The 18,841-nt window shown below is 45.0% G+C and overlaps 1 protein-coding gene across 8 annotated transcripts in view; it reads left to right on the plus strand.

Moving 5' to 3' along the window:
* Positions 1–18,841, plus strand: part of TRAF3 (TNF receptor associated factor 3) — a 119,024-nt gene that overhangs the window by 46,171 nt on the left and 54,012 nt on the right. For 7 of the 8 annotated variants that reach the window (XM_059183192.1, XM_059183193.1, XM_059183194.1 and 4 more), the window contains one exon: positions 18,079–18,204. The exons of the other annotated variant lie outside the window; for it this stretch is intronic. The gene's annotated coding sequence lies outside the window, so the exon portion shown is untranslated. The remainder of the gene's footprint in view (positions 1–18,078; positions 18,205–18,841) is intronic. 8 annotated transcript variants of the gene reach the window in all.

Below are 18,841 nucleotides of genomic sequence, written 5' to 3' on the forward strand. Positions count from 1 at the left end.
CAGGCTCCACTCCCCGGGACTTAGCTGTTTCGGGGCAAGAGCGGGAGTGATTTCTGCAGGCGCCGTGGCTCGTGCAGGCGTGTCCTGCCGCAGCTCCAGCTCCGGGGAGTTGCTGGCGCAGTGGGCTTCCCGGGCCGTCTGGGCGCCCTAGCTCTGTTCTTCTCTGTGTTCAGATGGTGGAGGATGAGAAGGTAAGACTTTAGAAATCACGCATTACATGTATTCTGAATGTTGATGAGTATCCCTGGTGAAGGTGAACACTTACGATTCAGTCGCTGTCTTCTGAACCAAAGAAACAAAACTCGGATTCCTTATTAAAGGACAGTTTGAACGTTTGACCAGTCTTCTTGTTTAGAGCTGACGAATGCCATCTACATAAATTATCGAAGATGTTCTTTAAAGAGATCTGCTTGTTCTTTGACTCACTGAATGGGCTTGAGTTCCAGAGGTGTAGACGTGCATAGCATGCACTTGCTTCTTTAACTTGAGCAATGACGGTGTCATTAATCTGGCACAGAACATTCTGTTTCACAAAATCAACCATACGGCCGTGGATGAGGAAATGTAGTTTCCTTCGTTGTTATTTGCCTTCAGATGAGCGTTTTCAGGTGTGCAGAGCGCTGTGCTTGTCCCCGGGTGAGTCGGACGCTACCTCCTGCTGCTCCTCTTTGTTTATCTCAGAGGGAGGCTGAGAGTCAGAACTCAGGTTTATTTATTTGTCCATGAATTGGTCGCCCCAAAACTGTATTTAAATGCATTATGGGTGGTAATTTATACGTTCGGTACCAAGAAATATGCTTTCAGGGTTACCATGGCAACTGCGTGCATTCTGGAAAGCTTGTGAATGAGTACTGAACCTTCTGGCGTTTTAAGTGAGATGTTCCAGCTCAGAGCCTGCATTCTTGATTAGTGTAAATAAATTCAGCTTTCTGTGTGTATCACATCCTTTTCCTTCATTTACCACTTGTCCGTTCAGCTCGGTTCTTCCTCTGCTAGCATCTGCCATGGTCTCTGGGCTCCTGGCAACAGACTACAGTTAAGACGTGGTTCTCAACTTCAGGCAGGGTGTGCGTGTCCCGACACCTCAGTCTGTGGGGGGGTGTAGAATGGGCGGGCACACCCGTGCCTCTGGAGGCTGGAAATCCTCGAGAGCCCTGGAGCAGAGCGGGTAGCCCGTGTGCCGGTGTGGTTCTGGCAGAGCTCTCCTTCGGTCTGGAGAGTGTCTTTCCAGTAACAGCCCACGGCTCTGAGCGAGCCTGACTTCTAGGGAGGCAGCCTCGCCTGATTTATATTTCCAGGATACCTTGAAGGTTGGTTTTGGAGAGGGAGGCCCAGGTTGGAAAGACCTGTGTTCAAAATGCCAAACTTATGAAACTAATACACGAAGGCCTGTTCTCTTTGTTACCAGAGGATTGTTTGCTGTTGCTCAGAAATTTCTGTAGCATAGCTTCTTTGAAGATGAGTTCCCCTTGTGCATGTAAACCACCCTGATGCCTTGACGGCTGGCACTAGAGCATCTGTCTGCAAAGCGCACTGCACAGCTTCCCTGGGACGTCCAAGGCGGCCCTGGGGACAGTGGTGGCAGCTGAGGCCTGGGGAGGACACTCACGCTCCTGTGGGGCGCAGGCTCTGGGTTAAGGATGATTCCGATCATATGGCTCAGACTTTTTTTTTAAATTTTTATAAAGATTTTATTTATTTGACAGAGATCACAAGTAGGCAGAGAGGCAGGCAGAGAGGGTGGGGAAGCAGGCTCCCTGCTGAGCAGAGATCCCGACCTGGAGCTTGATCCCAGGACCCCAGGATCATTACCTGAGCCGAAGGCAGAGGCTTAACCCACTGAGCCATCCAGGTGCCCCACGGCTCAGGTTTTAAACCTGAAGGTAAAGTCGGCTTTGCAGACTCCCATCTTTGGGCATTTGTGACGCTCAACTGGGGGCCTTTCTTAAGGATCTTCAGTTCATTCAGTCCCTGTGTTTCCCAGGTGAGGAAACTGAGACCCAAAGAAGCTGTTTTTGCTTGGTTATGGTCCCACAGCAGGTCAGAACCAGACCTAGGATTAGAGACCTGGCTCCTGGCTCTCTGTTTTCCTAAGGATCGCTTTCCTGACACACGAGTTTTGCTCCCAGTAACTGTTTTTTGCTTTTCTTTTTATGAAAAAAAGGGGCTACGTAATAACAGGACTAGAACTCTCTAATTTATAGAAGTTCCTCCTTTCCCTTTCTTCTTTACTCCATCCTTCTTGGAGCTTCTACTCAGTGTGCAGGAGACTCGAGGGGCGCGTCCTCTGCCCGCCAGGCCTGGCACCGTGAGGAGAGATCACTGGCCGCGCACCGCCTCCCCCAGCGCTCCGCCTGCTCGGGGGTTGGGTCCTGCCGTCTGTGCTGTTCCTCCCGGAGGCTGGTGCCCGGCGGTCTCAGGGCAGGCGGGGAACGGAGTCACTAGCTCTTAAATCAAGGGCACCTTGCTGGGCTCGCTGAGGCAAACGACGTCGTGGTATTAGGTGCGGCTTACGCATTACGCCTGACTTACTACAAATTATAAGAGGTTTGGCTTCTAAGGCTGCTTGTACTCGGGTTCCAAGCAGCTAGGGTGTCCCAGGACTCGGTTCCTGTAAGTGCCCCACCCCGCCCCCCGCCCTCCACGTGCGACTCTGAGCTCTGCAGGTCGGAGGCTCCCAGGCTCGGTTCGCAACAGAAGCCCGTCCGCTGTCTGGATAGCTTGGGAGCCCCTGAAAACTGCAGAGCGGCTGCAGATTAGGGGGCGGTGGGCAGAGGGGGCAGAGAAGGCATAAGGCCCGCTGCGGGGTCGGCAGCATCCGGGGCCTGTTGCTCTGGGGGCACACGGTCAAGCAGGGGACGGCCCGCGGACATGCTGAACGTGCCGTCTGCAGAGGCTTCCCTGTGGTGATGCATGAGGAGCCCAGGACACGTGTGTTGCTGCCCTCGGGTGAGGAGAATTCGGTGACCTCGCTCATGAGAGAGCTGCACCGAGAGCCCAAGATGTAACCTTTCAGGGGGAGACAGGTTCCCGCTCTCAGTTGGTGGGACTCCGGTTTTCCTTGCTGTGAGGAATCCCGCAACCACACACCCTGCCCACGAGTGTGCCTTCCTCAGGTCTCTAGGGAAGGTGCCCCCCAGACAGCCTGGCTGCGGCCCGGGCAGTGGGGATGCGGTAGGGCCCAGGGAGGCCGGCGCGCTCCTCCACCAAACCTCCACCAAACCCCGCGAGCGGCCCCAGGCGGAGCGGCTACCGCTGGAAGCCTGAGGTGCTCCAGAAATGAGGCCAGCGGTAAAATTAAAATCGTTCCTCAGCATAGAAGAAAAGAAGTTTATTTTAATTGAAGGAGAACTGTATCTTGACTTGTCAAAAAAGGACATTCAATTAAAAATGACAGATTTTCACACTTAGAGAAGCTATGCATATGTTACAAAGTGGCATTTCTAGGGCGCCTGGGTGGCTCAGTCGGTGAAGCTTCTGCCTTCGGCTCAGGTCATGATCCCAGGGTCCTGGGATCGAGCCCCGCATCTGGGCTCCCTGCTCAGCGAGAAGCCTGCCTCCTCTTCTCTCTCTGCCCCTCCCCTCGCTGTGTTCTTTGTCTTTCTCTCAAATAAATAAAATCTTTTTTAAAAAATGGCATCTCTCAGGCACGTTCATGAGTGAGGTTTATTTTGCAGGGGTCTTCAGACCCTCAGGTTGGAGGTTGTGCTCAGCGGAAAGATGTCCCTGTCGTCTGGGTCCGTCCGTGTTGCTCTGAAACTGTCTCTGTAGTAGCCGGTGTGGCTGCGAGGGAGGGTCTGGACAGGGCTCAGGCCTGCCGTCTGTCCATTTCTGAGACTGTCCAAGTCCAGACTGCGAAGTGTTCCCACCTCCAGACGGAATCTCATTCAGTCCCTCCTCACCACCCAGCCTGTCCTTGGAAACGCAGCCCCAGGGCTCAGAGGACAGGGTCAGAGCCCAGGTGGACGGGTTCCTGCCCAGCTCCGCCTTCCTCCAGTCCCCGCCTGCGGTCTGGTTGCCCAGACTTCTCGGCCTACAGCCTTACCGCCCAGCCTGCGGCTCTTAGCATGTCGCTTCCCTTTTCATTCTGCCTGGGATTTTGACAATGTCTAGTAGTGCCAGATGGTTTTATCATTCACCATTAAGAGTGGTTTTGTTTATTACAACCTGCAGCTACAAATCTGGTAAATTCATTTCCTACGTTCAGTTTGTGCTCATCTAAAAATTGTGTATATAACATTAATTCAGAAGAAGGCTTCAGTTATGAGTTGTTGAGAAACAGCTCTGTACCCCTTTTAATAAAGCTATTTTTGAAATGTAATTTAATGCCTGCAAGTAAATTGCTTGGAGGTTTAGCTCCTTACTTGCAAAGAATTGTGACCAGAAAAATATTATTTTAACCCATTTTCTGAGCTCTGACCAGAAACCCATTCATTCAGTTCATACTTACCAGTCACACATATTTATCAATATACTGTGATTATATTTATGTTATATATACTTATATCCTTGTGTTTGACCTATAGTAGTGTGTGTGTGGGTACATATGCATTTATATGTACTAGTTAATACTAATTAATATCAAGCAGAAGTACAGCAAAAAGGTTAGTACCCTTGAATTATAAGGTGATTTTTTTTCCTGTGTAACCTATAGAATGAGGTATTGAATTGATACTCAGTACTGAGCCGCTTCTTACACACTTGATTTTTCTTACTGTGTTTATCTATGTTTATATTTTTAAAATTGGAGAATTATGGAGATAGTTAATTTCTACGGATCCTTCAGATTATGGCTTAGATGTCCCCTCCCCAGGAGGCCTTCCCTTTACCCACGTAAATGAGTGTCGCCGGTGTGCTCGCCATGTGCTCCCTGGGTGGTTTTCCTGTCACACGCGTGCACACATAGTTCCGCGTACCGGGTCCCCTTCCTCGCAGACAGCCTTCAGGGCCCGTCTTCCGTGTCCTGCCCTGCGCGGACTGTGCTGACCTGGGCACAGGAGTGTGTATTGAAGGAACACAGGACACTGGAGGCCCCTCTGAGGTGGCTGTGATGCTCTGTGTCCCTTCCAGGGCTGTCTTGGAAGTTTTCAACTATTGTCTTGATTCAACCAAGGAATCTTTTTTCCATGACTAATTTAGTATCTTTCCAAATTGTTGAATACTTGTGTTTTCCCCTCCACCACGGGGCTGGAGACAGCCAAGAGTAGAGGACTCTTTCTGTCCTGAAAGGCCCCTTCCTCTTTCACTCTCCATGTTTTTTCTTGTAAGTGAGCAGTACACTGGGAGGCTAGCAGACTTTAACGCATCCTTTGAATTAAGTGTAGAGATTTTTGAGGAAAATGAGGTAGTTTTGAGAAACTAGTAAAGCCAGCCCCAGTGCTTTTGATGTTTTAATTTATAGGAAGAGCTCTTTCATTTTCCTCATGACAGTGCCAGACTGGGGAAGGGTGCTGTTACTAAGAATTATTTATGGGCACTTGTGAGAGTGCAGATGGGGACCTGGCAAGACAGGCTTTGGTTCCAACCACTGGACCATTTGGGATGGCCCCAGGGGCTTGTGTGAGATGTGGTGCTGTGGGGCCTCAGTGTGGCCAGGAGCTCCCTGCCCTCTGGGACTTTTGGCTACTGAGTCAGTCTTGGAGTTTTTCAGCAGCACTGATCTAACCTACAAATTTAGATTTATTTTCTTATTATTCCAGTAGAAAATTTTATTAATGTAGCTTTTTCTTTTTTGCATAAAAATTGTTGACAGAATATTTTATTTTCAAAATACTGATTAATTTTGGGGGAAACCCAAAGAGATTTGATGTTGCATAACAAATCTGTTAAATTCATCAAATAAAGTGCAGTGAATCATAACCATATTAATTAAGCAAAAGTGAACATTGCAGAATAGGGTTTATTTGAAAGACTGATCAGGACTTGAAAGGTGTCCCACTTTCATACAACCTTATGTTAAACAGTGCGATCAGTTGGATGTCACGTAGGAAACTTTGTACTGGTGGGTCCAGCAATTTTAGCAATTGGGATCACCTTTGAGTAGGAAGTCAATTTATTTTAGAGGGTTTATGTAGCATGAGAATATTAGATTCAAAAAGATCCTAGAAATATTATACTAGACATCTCAAATTTTCTTTTCTTTTTTTTTTAAATTTTTTTTTTTAAGATTTTATTTATTCATTTGACAGACAGAGATCACAAGCAGGCAGAGAGGTAGGCAGAGAGAGAGGAAGGAAAGCAGGCTCTGTGCTGAGCAGAGAGCCCGATGCGGGGCTCGATCCCAGGACCCTGAGATCATGACCTGAGCCGAAGGCAGAGGCTTTAACCCACTGAGCCACCCAGGCGCCCCATTCTTTTTTTTTTTTTTTTTCTTTTTAAGATTTTATTTATTTATGATAGAGATAGCAAGAGAGAGAGACAACAGAAGCATGGGGGAGCTGGAGAAGCAGGCCTCCCACTGAGCAGGAAGCCTAATATGGGGCTGGATATGGGGCTTGATCCCAGGACACTGGGACATGACCTGAGCCAAAGGCAGACACTCAACAACTGAGCCACCCAGGTGCCTGACATCTCAAGTTATCAACATGACTCTATCTGTACAAATATATGTGACATTTTGTATTTTAGCACTAAAGTAAGTATGCAAGTGGTAATGAATATTCAACCATGATTTCAGGTGGACAAGACTTCAGAGAAACCTATCATATTGCCAAAAACAAAACCAAACTCACCACTGCATTATAGCTCCAAAACATTGTTTTTTCACACAAGTGTAATTTTAACTGTCACCCAGGAGCATGGGATAGTTATTTCATTCTTAACTAGCTTTTTCCCTCCCTGTTCAAACCCATTTGGAAAATGCTTTTCAAAAGTAAGCTAAGTAGTTCTAGTCAGTTCTTATATGTAAAGTAGCTAGAAACCAAGCAAATAATTAGTTACGTGATACAAGAAATTTATTTTAGCCTTGCCAAGATCTCAGTATCCTCCTTGAAGTCAGAAACAGCCTTGGTTCAGCCAGAGGCCCTGTCTTCGGTGCATCTGGTTGTGAATGTCCTATGTTAGTCCCAAGGGAATAAATAAACTTAAGGGCTGTCCATGCTGAAATTCGAAACAATGAAAAAAGGTGCTTTGTTTTCAAAAGTGACAAATGCATTAGTTAGGCATTATTGATGTTTTGGGAATTTTGAGGCATGTATTTTGCTGTTTCACCCAGATTTTGAATGTACAGGTGTCTGAGCCATTGAGAACACTGGTCAAGTCAGCATGGAGGGAGCACTGGTCCTTGAGACCAGGGGTTAAGTCCTGCTGACTCTGACTTTGGGTGAGTTGCTAAGGGTCATTATCTTAGTTCCTCAGTAGTCCAAGGAGAGATTTGGAGCATTGGATAGCCTTTTAAAGATGAATTGAGAGGTGCAAATGGCAAATGCAGTGTTACAGCATAAATCTCTGTTGATTCTTATGACATCACGCGTCGGTGAGCGTGCCTGTGTTGATACAGTCACTGTCTGTTAACAGATGTTACAGATGTGACTCAAGAGCAGACCACTCTGTTGCTTGCTAATGTGTCATGTTGGGAAACTGCTGAATCTTTCTGTTCCAGTTTCCTCATCTCTGTAATGTGGGGGTCGGGGGTAAAGGAGAGTATTTACAGAGTTGTGAAGAGTAAATGAGTGATCACAGGACAATGTAATAACTACTAATATATATTGAATGTGTACTGTGTGGTAGATAATTTCTGAGTGCTGAGGATACAAACCTAAGAAAAGCACTTCCCCGTCTTCAGAAAGCTCACCGTCAGGTGGCAGAGAGAGAAAGAAGCAGAGCCAGTGTGGACTTGTGTTATGATGAGTTCTTATAGTATAGATCAGGGCTTGAGGAAGGTCACTTCCACCAGGAAGGGAAGGTTCTCGAAAGATGCTTAGAAACGTTTAGCCCCATAGCAAGCAGGTGCCTGCCGAGTGTGCCTGGCATCTTGCTAGGTGCTGGGGCTGGAGGGAGGCAACAGATACAAAGTTAGCATCCCTCTGCCCTAAAGTTTCATGACAAACTGTGAGTTGAGTGTATAGGGTAGGTGTCAAGACACTCGAATGGAGTCTTGAGGATCAAGTGTCTGGCAGGACATGAAGAGAGTGAGAGGGAAGCAGCCAAGGCACAGGAGAAATGGGACAAGAGAGCACATGTGTAAGTCCACCCCGTGACACAGAGGCAGAGTTCTTGGCTGGGGAGGGCAGGCGTTCGGTGCCGGGCTGCGTGGGGCAGACTCGCACCCAAAGCCAAGTCAGAAGGAGCAGATGCAAGAGGGAATTGAGGGTGGGGAGATGCTTCGTGAACTCGAACAGTGTCTGATTGTTAAATTAATTAATTTCATGAGTTTTGACTATCCATAAAAATTACAATTTTAATTTCATAGTCTTTGTTCCTCCACTAAACTTAATACCATAAAATTTTTAATTAAGGGAAAAGCTTTATTTGGTCATTATATTTGAAAACATTTTCCTGCGCTTGTGCTTTTAGAAAATGAAGTAAACGCAGAATACAAAGAAGTTGGCTCATGGTGGAACTTTAATTCTCGCAGCCATGAGAGGCCTTCTGCTTGCCCCGGACTAGGGCTTTCCTACTGCGCGTGCTAGAGAGGAGCACCAGCCGGGCGGCAATCCTGTGGAATCCCATTGGTCATCTGTGGCTTGATTTCTTTTAATTGAACTGATGTAGTGAGAACGTTGGCTCCTACTTTCACCACGAGTTAGTAAACTGACTTGGTAGCAGGTGCTGCTGTTGGCTGTTTTTGTATACTCCATAATATAAATGTATCACCCCGACATTGTATAATTATTGTATTGTTTTCCAGTTACAAGGTCTTTGTGTGCATGTGTTTATTTAGTAATTATAGGAAAGATTTTATTTTTTTAATTAATTTATTTTGGGGGGGCCTGGGTGGCTTAGTCATTGAGCATCTGCCTTCAGTTCAGGTCATGGTCCCCAGGGTCCTGGATTGGGCCCCTGCATCGGGCTCCCTGCTCAGCGGGGAGTCTGCTTCTTTCTCTTCCACTTCCCCTGCTTATGTTCCGTCCCTTGTTGTCTCTCTCTGTCAAATAAATAAATAAAATCATTAAAAAAATTAATTTATTTTTTCAATTTCTTGGAAGTAGGCTCCACACCCAACATGTGGCTTGAACTCACAACCCTGAGATTAAGAGCCTCGTGCCCTACCAGCTGAGCCAGCCAGGCGCCCCAACTATAGGAAAACTTTTATATTCTTGTAGTATTTCTCTGCCTACAAAGTAGATTATATGTGGGAATATGTACACATAAGACTTTAGTTGCAAATTGGGGCATCTGGGTGGCTCAGTTGTTAAGCATCTACCTTGGGCTCAGGTCGTGAACCCAGGGTCCTGGGATGGAGCCCCCCATGGGGCTCTCTGTTCAGAGGGGAGTCTGCTTCACCCTCTCTCCCCTCCCCCGCTTGTGTTCTCTCTCTTGCTATGTCTCTCTGTCAAATAAATAAATAAAATCTCAAAATAAATAAATAATAAAGACTTTAGTTGCAAATAGAAGGAATTTGAGCATCACATTTCATACTGAAGCATTTTCTGTTTTAAGGTATCTCTGAATAAGTCAATTTTCCAGTTCTGATAAAGTCTGTAGTTATATTAGTATAGTGTGCTTAGTAAGAAATTTAGTCCTGAGTCTTGCATTTCTGCCATGACTGAATAACAAGGACCAGACTTACTCTCCACCAAGACCAGGTGAGGCAAGTGAGGCACTTGACTCGGGTGTAGAACTGAAGCGGGCACCAAAAAGCTTAATAATTGAGATTAATATTTTAGGGGCACCTCACTGGCACAGTCAGTAGAGCATAGAACTCTTGATCTTGGAGATTTTAAGTTTGAGCACCATGTTGGGTATAGAGATTACTTAAAAATAAAATTAAAAAAAAATGTTTTAACTTATTTGACATTTTAGTGGGGGGAGAGGTAGAGAGAATCCTCAAGCAGACTCCCTGCTGAGTGCGAGCTTAAAATGGGACTCCATCTCATGACCCTGAGATCACGACCTGAGCCAAAATCAAGAGTCAGAAGCCCAACTGAGCCACCCAGGTGCCCCTAAAATAAACATTTTAATACAGCGTTTTGAGAAAGTCCAATGCGATACAAACAGATCCATAATGAAAAAAAAATAAAAATTTAAATATAGACAGGATCAGAATTAATGATTTTTCCTTTTGCCTCACCTCTGACATGGCTCAGTTCAGCCGTGTTACCAGTACTATCTTAGTTTAAAATTTTAATGTTTTCGTTTCTCATGGATTTTTTTCATTAGTTTTGGCTTTTATCTCTGTTACTGAGTTTTTTGTTCCTCCCTAAAATTTGTACCTGAGGCAGGGGCCTCACTCACCTGACCCCAGTCCCAAACCTGACTGCCATCTTAAACAACTTGAAAACCAGACAAAATAGATGAAGCAACAGCTTTAGACATTGGTCAGCAGACAGATTAGGACTGTGTTCCTGGAAATAAAAGAAATGAACTCTACAGTTATTCCAGCCTTTTCTCTAGAGCAGGATCCATGAAATTTTGCTGTAAATGGACAAACAGTAAATATCTCAGACTTTCCGGACCATATGATCTCAGTCACAGCTCCATACTTATTCAGCTCTGTGTCTGCTTTCATACTCAGTATGTGAATGAATGGGTGTGGACGTATTCCCATAAAACTTTATTTAAAAAAAAAAAAAAAACTGGTAGTAGGTTAGATTTGGCCCCAGGTCATAGTTTGTAAATTCTGGCGTAGAGACAGTTTCCACACTGCAGGGCAGGGAGAGAGAAGCCGGAGCCCACTGGCCTTACTGAAGTGACAAACCCTCAGTGTTTGGGAAGACAAAGCAGCTAGAATTTAGGTGGGGGGTAAAGCACAGGAGAGGAAGGGGGCTCCTTACAACTCCAGAGATCTGTCAGAGGACCCCCTGGAGATTTTGACTGAGTGCTGATCCACATATACATGAGGAGAAACATCTCAAAGCCAGGAAAAGAACTACCAGAAAGGAGCAGCCTGGATAATTTCTGGATATCACACAGGGTTGAGATAGTTAGGTCCTTTCAAGGGTGTTTTTAAGTCTTTGTTAGGGTGGGTTCAGAGCAGCTTTTCCAGTTAGGGCATCAGGTAGACTCCCCTCACCTCAGCAGTGGGGCTGGATTAGCTCTAGACTAGAAGGGCTGCTGCGGACCTGCCCAGCCAGTTCCACGTAATAGTTCTCAGTACTAAGTCCCACCTATATTTATTTATTTATTTATTTATTTGACGAAGTAAGAGAGAGAGAGAGCGAGCATTTGCATGGGAGGAGGGCCAGAGGATGAAGGAGAGAGAATCTTTTTTTAAATTTTTTTAAGATTGTATTGTTTATTTGACAGAGACACACAGCGAGAGAGGGAGCACAGCAGGGGGAGTGGGAGAGGATAGAAGCAGTCTTCCCTCCAAGCAGGGAGCCCAGTGTGGGGCTCCATCCCAGGACCCTGAGATCAGGACCTGAGCTGAAGGCAACGCTTAAGGACTGAGCCACCCAGGTGCTGCAGGAGAGAGAGAAGCTTAAGCAGACTCCTTACCAAGTGTGGAGCCCGATGCCAGGCTTGATCCCAAGACCCTGAAATCATCACTTGGTTCAAAATCAAGTCAGCCACTTAACTGACTGAGCCACCCAGGTGCCCCAAGTCCTAATTACATTTAAAAGGATATGATAACATCCAGTTCCCAACAGCTTAAAAAAAGTGTCCAGCATCTTATAAAAATTACCAGACATACAAAGAAGCAAGAAAATAAGACATTAACCAGGAGAAAAATTAACCACTAGAAACAGATGCAAAATAATAGACAAGTACATTAAAATAACTGCTATAAAATAAGTTGCACATGTTCAAGAATATAGAGAAAAATGAACATAATTAGCAAAATGAAAAATAAAGAAAACTGAAGTAAAACTTCTAGATGAAAAATAAAATTTCTGAAATGAAAAATGTAACAGAGAGATTAATAACAGGTTGGTACTACAGAAGAATATGTCCGTGAACTTCAAGACATGGCAAAGAAATGGTCCAGGACACAACAAATAGAATAGAGAAGACGGGAGAGACTAACAGAGCATTTAAGAACCTGTGAGACAAAATCAGCTGTTTTCAGATACATGTAACTAGAGTTCCAAAAGAGGAGGGAATGCAAATAGCATTTGGAGAGATAATGGCTGAAAAAAAAATCCAAATTTGATGAAAATTACAAACCACAGAGCTCAAAAATCCCAAACGGAATAAACAAAGAAAACCATACCAATGTGTACCGCATAACAATATTGCTGAAAAACCAGTGCTAAAGAGGGGGAAAAAAGTAAGAAGAAAAGACATTACAGAAAAACAAAAACAGAAATGACAGCTGACATCTGGTCTGAGCTTGTGCTAGCCAGAAGACAACACAGTGACATGTTTAAAGCACGGAAAGAAAAATCTGTTAGTTTAGAATTTTGTACCCAGAGAAAATATCTTTCAGAAATAAAAGTGAAATCACAATTTCTAGGCCAAGAAAAGCTGACAGAATTTATTGCCAGCAGACCTGCACTACATGAAATTTTTAAAGGAAGTTTAGTTAGAAGGAAATTATATCAGATGGGAATTTTTTTTTAAAGATTTTATTTATTTATATGACAGAGATCACAAGTAGGCAGAGAGTCAGGCAGAGAGAGAGAGAGAGGGGGAAGCAGGCTCCACACCGAGCAGAGAACCCGATGAGGGCCTCTATCCCAGGACCCTGGGATCATGACCTGAGCCGGAGTCAGAGGCTTAACCCACTGAGCCACCTAGGTGCCCACCAGATGGAAATTTTTACACAGAGGAGTAAAAATAATAACCTGAAATGGTCAATAGATGGATAAATATCCTCACTTTTAATTGCCTTTTTTTTAATTGGCTATTTAGCGGTGCCTGGGTGGCTCAGTTGTTAAGTATCCGCCTTCCGCTCAGGGAATGACCCCAGTGTCCTTGGATAGAGCCCTGCATCAGGTCCCCTGCTCGGCAGGAAGCCTGCTTCTTCCTCTCTCAGTCCCCGTTCTTGTGTTTCCTCTCTCAGTGTCTCTCTGTCAAATGAATAAATAAATATCTTTTTTTTTTTTTTTTAAAGTCTGTTGGGGCCCCTGCATGGCTCTGTGGGTTAAGCCTCTGCCTTTAGCTCAGGTCATGATCTCAGGGTCCTGGGATTGAGCTCCACATCGGGCTCTCTGCTCAGCGGGAGGCCTGCTTCTCCCTCTCTGCCTGCTGCTCTGCCTACTTGTGATCTCTCTCTCTGTCAAATAAATAGGTGAAATCTTAAAAAAAAAAAGGGGGGGGGCAGGGGTGCCTGTGTGGCTCAGTGGGGTAAAGCCTCTGCCTTCGGCTCGGGTCATGATCCCAGGGTCCTGGGATCGAGCCCGGCATCGGGCTCTCTGCTCAGCGGGGAGCCTGCTTCCCCCTCTCTCTGCCTGCCTCTCTGCCTACTTGTGATCTCTGTCTGTCAAATAAATATTAAAATAAAATCTTTAAAAAAAAAAAGGCAAAAGTGACAATATATGCTGGGCCTTATAATACTTGTAGAGGTGAATCAGTGAAATCAGTAGCACAAAGGACGGGAGGAGAGCGACGGAATTTGCTGTCCCTGTGACGGAATTCGCTGTCCCTGCGACGGAATTCACTGTCCCTGCACCTAACGCAGCGCAGCAGTGTTTGCGGGTAAACTCTGAGGAGTTAAAGATCGCTGTCCTATCCACAAAATCTGTCATGGGTAGGAGAAGAAGGAAACATTACTGCCAATATGAGGGATGTAAAAAAGGGTCCCACTACGGACCCTAAAGACATTGAAAGGGTAGTAAGAGTAAAATTGTGAATAATTTTATACCAATAAATTTGACTTTTTTTTTTTTTTTAAATTTGTTTGACAGACACAGTGAGAGAGGGAACACGATCAGGGAGAACAGGAGAGGGAAAAGCAGGCTTCCCGCCAAGCAAGGAGCCCAATGTGGGACTTGATCCCAACACCCTGGGATCACTGAGCTGAAAGCAGACACTTAAAAGACTGAGGTCACCCAGGTGCCCCTAAATTTGACAACTTAAACAAAAACATTTTTTGAAAAACACAAACCATCAAAGCTAACTCAGGAAGAAATATGTAACTTTCATTATTCTGTATTTACTAAAGAAATTGAATTGGTAATGAAAATCCTTTGGGGCTCCCGAGTGGCTCAGTCAGTTAAATGTCTGCCTTTGGCTCCATTCATGATCTCAGGGTTCTGAAAATGAGGAGGGAATGTTTCCTATCTCATTCTGTGAGCCAGCGCTGGACTGAAAGGAAGACAAGACAAAAACTTACAGTAAAGCAAAACCACCAAGTGCATTAGTCTTACACACATCTTCCATACATGGTAGCAGATAGAATCCATGTAGAAACATATAAAAAGGATATTAATGATCACGTGAGGTTTATCTCAGGAGTGAGAAATTGGCTTAACACTGGAAAATCAATCCCTGTAATCCACCAGCGTAGCATATCAAACACGGAAAAACGAGAAGCACAGAGATGGAAATGTGGGAAGCACAAAGGGAAGGCAGGAGACACAGGAAGTAGGGACTAAGGCTCATGTAATTGGCTCTAGAAGGAGACATGAGGGCCAGGGCAGAAGCAGTGTTTGAAAAGATAATGGCTGAAATCTCTCCAGAAAGTTGAAATGCGGCAAACCACAATGGTAAGACGTTCAACAAATGACTGACAAGATATCCTAAGTAAAAAGAGGGGCACCTGGGTGGCTCAGTGGGTTAAGCCGCTGCCTTCGGCTCAGGTCATGATCCCAGGGTCCTGGGGTCGAGTCCCGCATCGGCCTCTCTGCTCAGCAGGGAGCCTGCTTCCCCTCTCTCTCTGTCTGCCTCTCCATCTACTTGTGATTTCTCTCTATCAAATAAATAAATAAAATCTTTAAAAAAAAAAAAAAAGAAAGAAAGAAATCCACACGCAAACACAGGGCCGTGAAGCACATGATTACACAGAGGAACAGCAGCTGGATTCCTGACACCGGCCCTGAGAGCCACACAGCACTTGGAGTGATAAGTCAGTAGGAGAAAGGAAGGGATTCTCTCTCTAACCAAAATGATTGAATGTTATGTAAAATGTTAATGGTGACAAAAGTACGTGAACATGTGTAAACACGTAGTGGTGGGACATAGGCTGGAAATACGATGAATGGAGTTAACACTTTAAAGTCCTTGCTGTCTGAGAGAAGGGTAAGATAGGGCTGTGAGGAGAAGCCGCACATTGTCATTTCTAAAGTAATCATTAAAAGAGTAAAAACAGAACCTGTACCTTCTAGATGACAGAGAAGAGGGAGTTAGAATAACATTCCTAAAGGAGGCGGATAGCCCCTGGTAAAATAGCAGAAGGAAATCTACATATGCGGGTTGGCTTCCAGGGCCAATAGAGTAAATTTCCATTTAAAGGCAAAGATACTTGGGCGCCTGAGTGGCTCAGTGGGTTAAGCCTCTGCCTTCGGCTCAGGTCATGATCTCAGGGTCCTGGGATCGAGTCCCGAGTCCCGCATCGGGCTCTCTGCTCAGCGGGGATCCTGCTTCCTCCTCTCTCTCTCTGCCTGCCTCTCTGCCTACTTGTAATCTCTCTCTGTCAAATAAATAAATAAAATCTTTAAAAAATAAATAAATAAAGGCAAAGATACCAAGATTTTTCAAAATATTTTTTTAAAAATCCAACTATATACTGTTTTCAAGAGATTCATCTAAAGGAATTCAGAAATGTTGAAAGTAAAATGATGACAAAAATAAACTATGCAAACACCGAGAACAAGAATGTGTAGTATTAGACAAAATATATTTTAAGGCAAAAAGCAGGACCAGAGTATCGTTTCACAGTGGGCCCCTGTAGGTCCTGTGACAAAATAAATAGCTTATCATAAACAGGTTCTTTTCTTGCTCACACAAAGTCCAGGATAGGTAGTCCTAGTTGGCAGATGGCTTTCCACATGATTGAGTTCTTTGGGAAAGAGAATCTTGTAGTCCCAGAGGAGGAAGAAAAGACTTCATTAATTTGACTCTGTGTGTTCACAGAAACCAGCTCTGGCCAGGGTGTAAGGAAGGAGGCTCGCACTGGCCAGGCCTAACCGGCACACGTCTGCCTGTGCCTGGGGGTCGGAGTCAGTGTCTCTGGAAGCTGGTGGACGTTGATGAGGGAGTTCCATTAAGCCTGATGAGAAGTGGTAGCCCCGTAGCTGCTGGAGAGATGAACAGGAAGGAGCTTGTTGCAAAATTAAAAGTGCATTGTGGCAGGGGTGTCTGACTCTTGACCTCAGCTCTGGTGTTGATTCAGGGCCCTGAGTCCCAGCCCTATGCTGGGCTCCACGCTGGCCTTGGAGCCTACTTTAAAAAAAAAAAAAATTGCATTGCAGCAATTGTCAGATGTAAAATTTTTACAAATGTAAGAAATGTAAATGTTAATAAAAAATTTTTTTAAGAGCTAAAGAAAGAGAGAGTAGGGGAGGGGCAGGGGGAGGGAGAGTAAGAATCTTGAGCAGGCCACACACCCTGCACACAGCCCAAAGCAGAACTCGATTGTACGATTATAACTTGAACCAAAATCAAGAATCAGACGCTTAATGGACTGAGCCACCCAGGCGCCCCTATTCAAAATAATTTTAAAATTCAATGTAGTGAAGAATTCTTAGGGTACCACTATACAGCCATTCAGTTAGCAAGAATTAAAAAACTGGACAAGTCTTGTTGAAGTAGTTGAGCACCAGAAACACTCTCATACACTTCTGATGGGGGTATAAATTGTTACAACTGCTTTGGAAAATAGTTTGGCTTTATGTAGCAAAGGTGTATCCCATTTCTAGGTCTGTACACCAGAGAAATACATGCTCACTGTGCTTAAGATGGCTGCGCCACGGAGATCTGTTCGTAGTGTCTTTGCTCCAAGGCAGAAACTACCCAGGGGACAGGGGAATGGATAAGTAAATTAGTGTATTTTTACACAATGGTGTGCTACACGGCAATGAAAATAAATACCAGGTGCAGCCCCAGAGGTGGAGTGGAAAAAAAAAAGAGAGAGAGAGAGAGAAAGAAAGAGTACATACAATATAATTCTGTGTATAGAAATTACAAATTTTGGCAAAAATATTCTGTATCAGTGCCTAGATGCTGCATCTAAAGGAAGGTAAGAAAGCGATAACCGTAAAGGTTATAGTTGCTGCTCACGGCGGAAGGTGGGAGTGGGGGTGGGGGGTCAGAGAGAGGTACCCTGCCGTTTTGGGGTTTCAGCAGTGTTTGTTCCTTCCTTGGCCTGGATGGTTGTTGGACTAGTGTTTGTGTACCGAACATAGTGTTGACCGTGCTTTGTGTGTGTGTGTGCAGTACTTCATGATAAAAGTTATTTTAAAATTAAAATAGTCTGAAGATATCCAGACTTTGTAATTTGTGTCCACATAAATTGTAATGTGGAAAATCCAAAACACATGTTTCTGTAGAGTGGTTAAAATGGTTTCTTTTCTTTTTTTTTTTTTTAAGATTTTATTTATTTATTTGACAGAGAGGGATCACAAGTAGGCAGAGAGGCAGGCAGAGAGAGGGGGAAGCAGGCTCCCTGCTGAGAAGAGAGCCCGATGCGGGACTCGATCCCAGGACCCTGAGATCATGACCCGAGCTGAAGGCAGAGGCTTAACCCACTGAGCCACCCAGGCGCCCCAAAAAGTTTTCTTTAAACTTCTTTCCTTTTTTTTTTTTTTTGAGATTTTAAAAAATTTTTATTTGAGAAAGAGAGAGAGAGAGCATGAGAGGAGAGGGTCAGAGGGGAGAAGCAGACTCCCCATAGAGCCACGAGCCCGATGCAGGACTCGATCCCGGAGTTCCGGGATCATGACCCAAGCTGAAGGCAGTTGCCCAACCAATGAGCCACCCAGGCACCTAAACTTCTTTCTTGATCATTCTTTTTAATTTACATTTTTGAAATTCTATTTTTAAAACATTTAAAAATGTTCCCAGTGGAGTTGACCCAGTATTATCATTACTCCCCAGGTGAGAGACCCCAGCAGGCTCCTTGAAGAAGGGCAGGATTGGCGCTGCTTTGCTTCTTTCTTGACCGAAGTCTCTTCCTGCTAGACCGTGCTTTGCTGTATCTTCCTCGCAGCGTATGACACACAGGTACGTCTCTGGAAAATTTTAATTTATATAGACTTCTTTTTGCAGCTGGAACTTGTTTGCTTTTTCATAAAAATAAAGTGATTGAAACATCCTGAACTTACTCATTTTTGGCTTTAGCAGTTTCCTCTGTGACAGGCCTATTTGAGTAACTGCTGCACACATGGCACCGTATTTCGGTGTGTGTCTAACCTTATTGTTATTTCTCATTTTTTTAAACCGGCATTACACTTTGAGAATAATCATCATTACACCTGATGGCCCAGTAATGATGAATGTGTTTGAAACCCGGGGCAGGGCTAGGGGTTTCTGCCTTATAGGCCTGCCCTCCGCAGCAGGACGTTCACCGAGGGCAGGGAGGCCTTCCCAGCTCAGATTGCAGCTTTTTAAAAATTTTTTTTTCTAATTTTATTTGACAGAGAGAGAAATCACAAGTAGGCAGAGAGAAAGCCCGAGAGAGAGGGTAGCAGGCTCCCTGTTGAGCAGAGAGCCAGATGCGGGCTTGATCCCAGGACCCTGAGACCATGACCTTGAGCCGAAAGCAGAGGCTTAACTCACTGAGCCACCCTGGCGCCCCAGATTGCAGCTTTTGATGCTTGAACTGTTTGCTCCCTAACTGTTGTTCTCTAGGAGTTTGAAA

This window comes from Mustela lutreola, chromosome 7 (assembly GCF_030435805.1).
Source record: "Mustela lutreola isolate mMusLut2 chromosome 7, mMusLut2.pri, whole genome shotgun sequence".
Taxonomy (NCBI): domain Eukaryota; kingdom Metazoa; phylum Chordata; class Mammalia; order Carnivora; family Mustelidae; genus Mustela; species Mustela lutreola.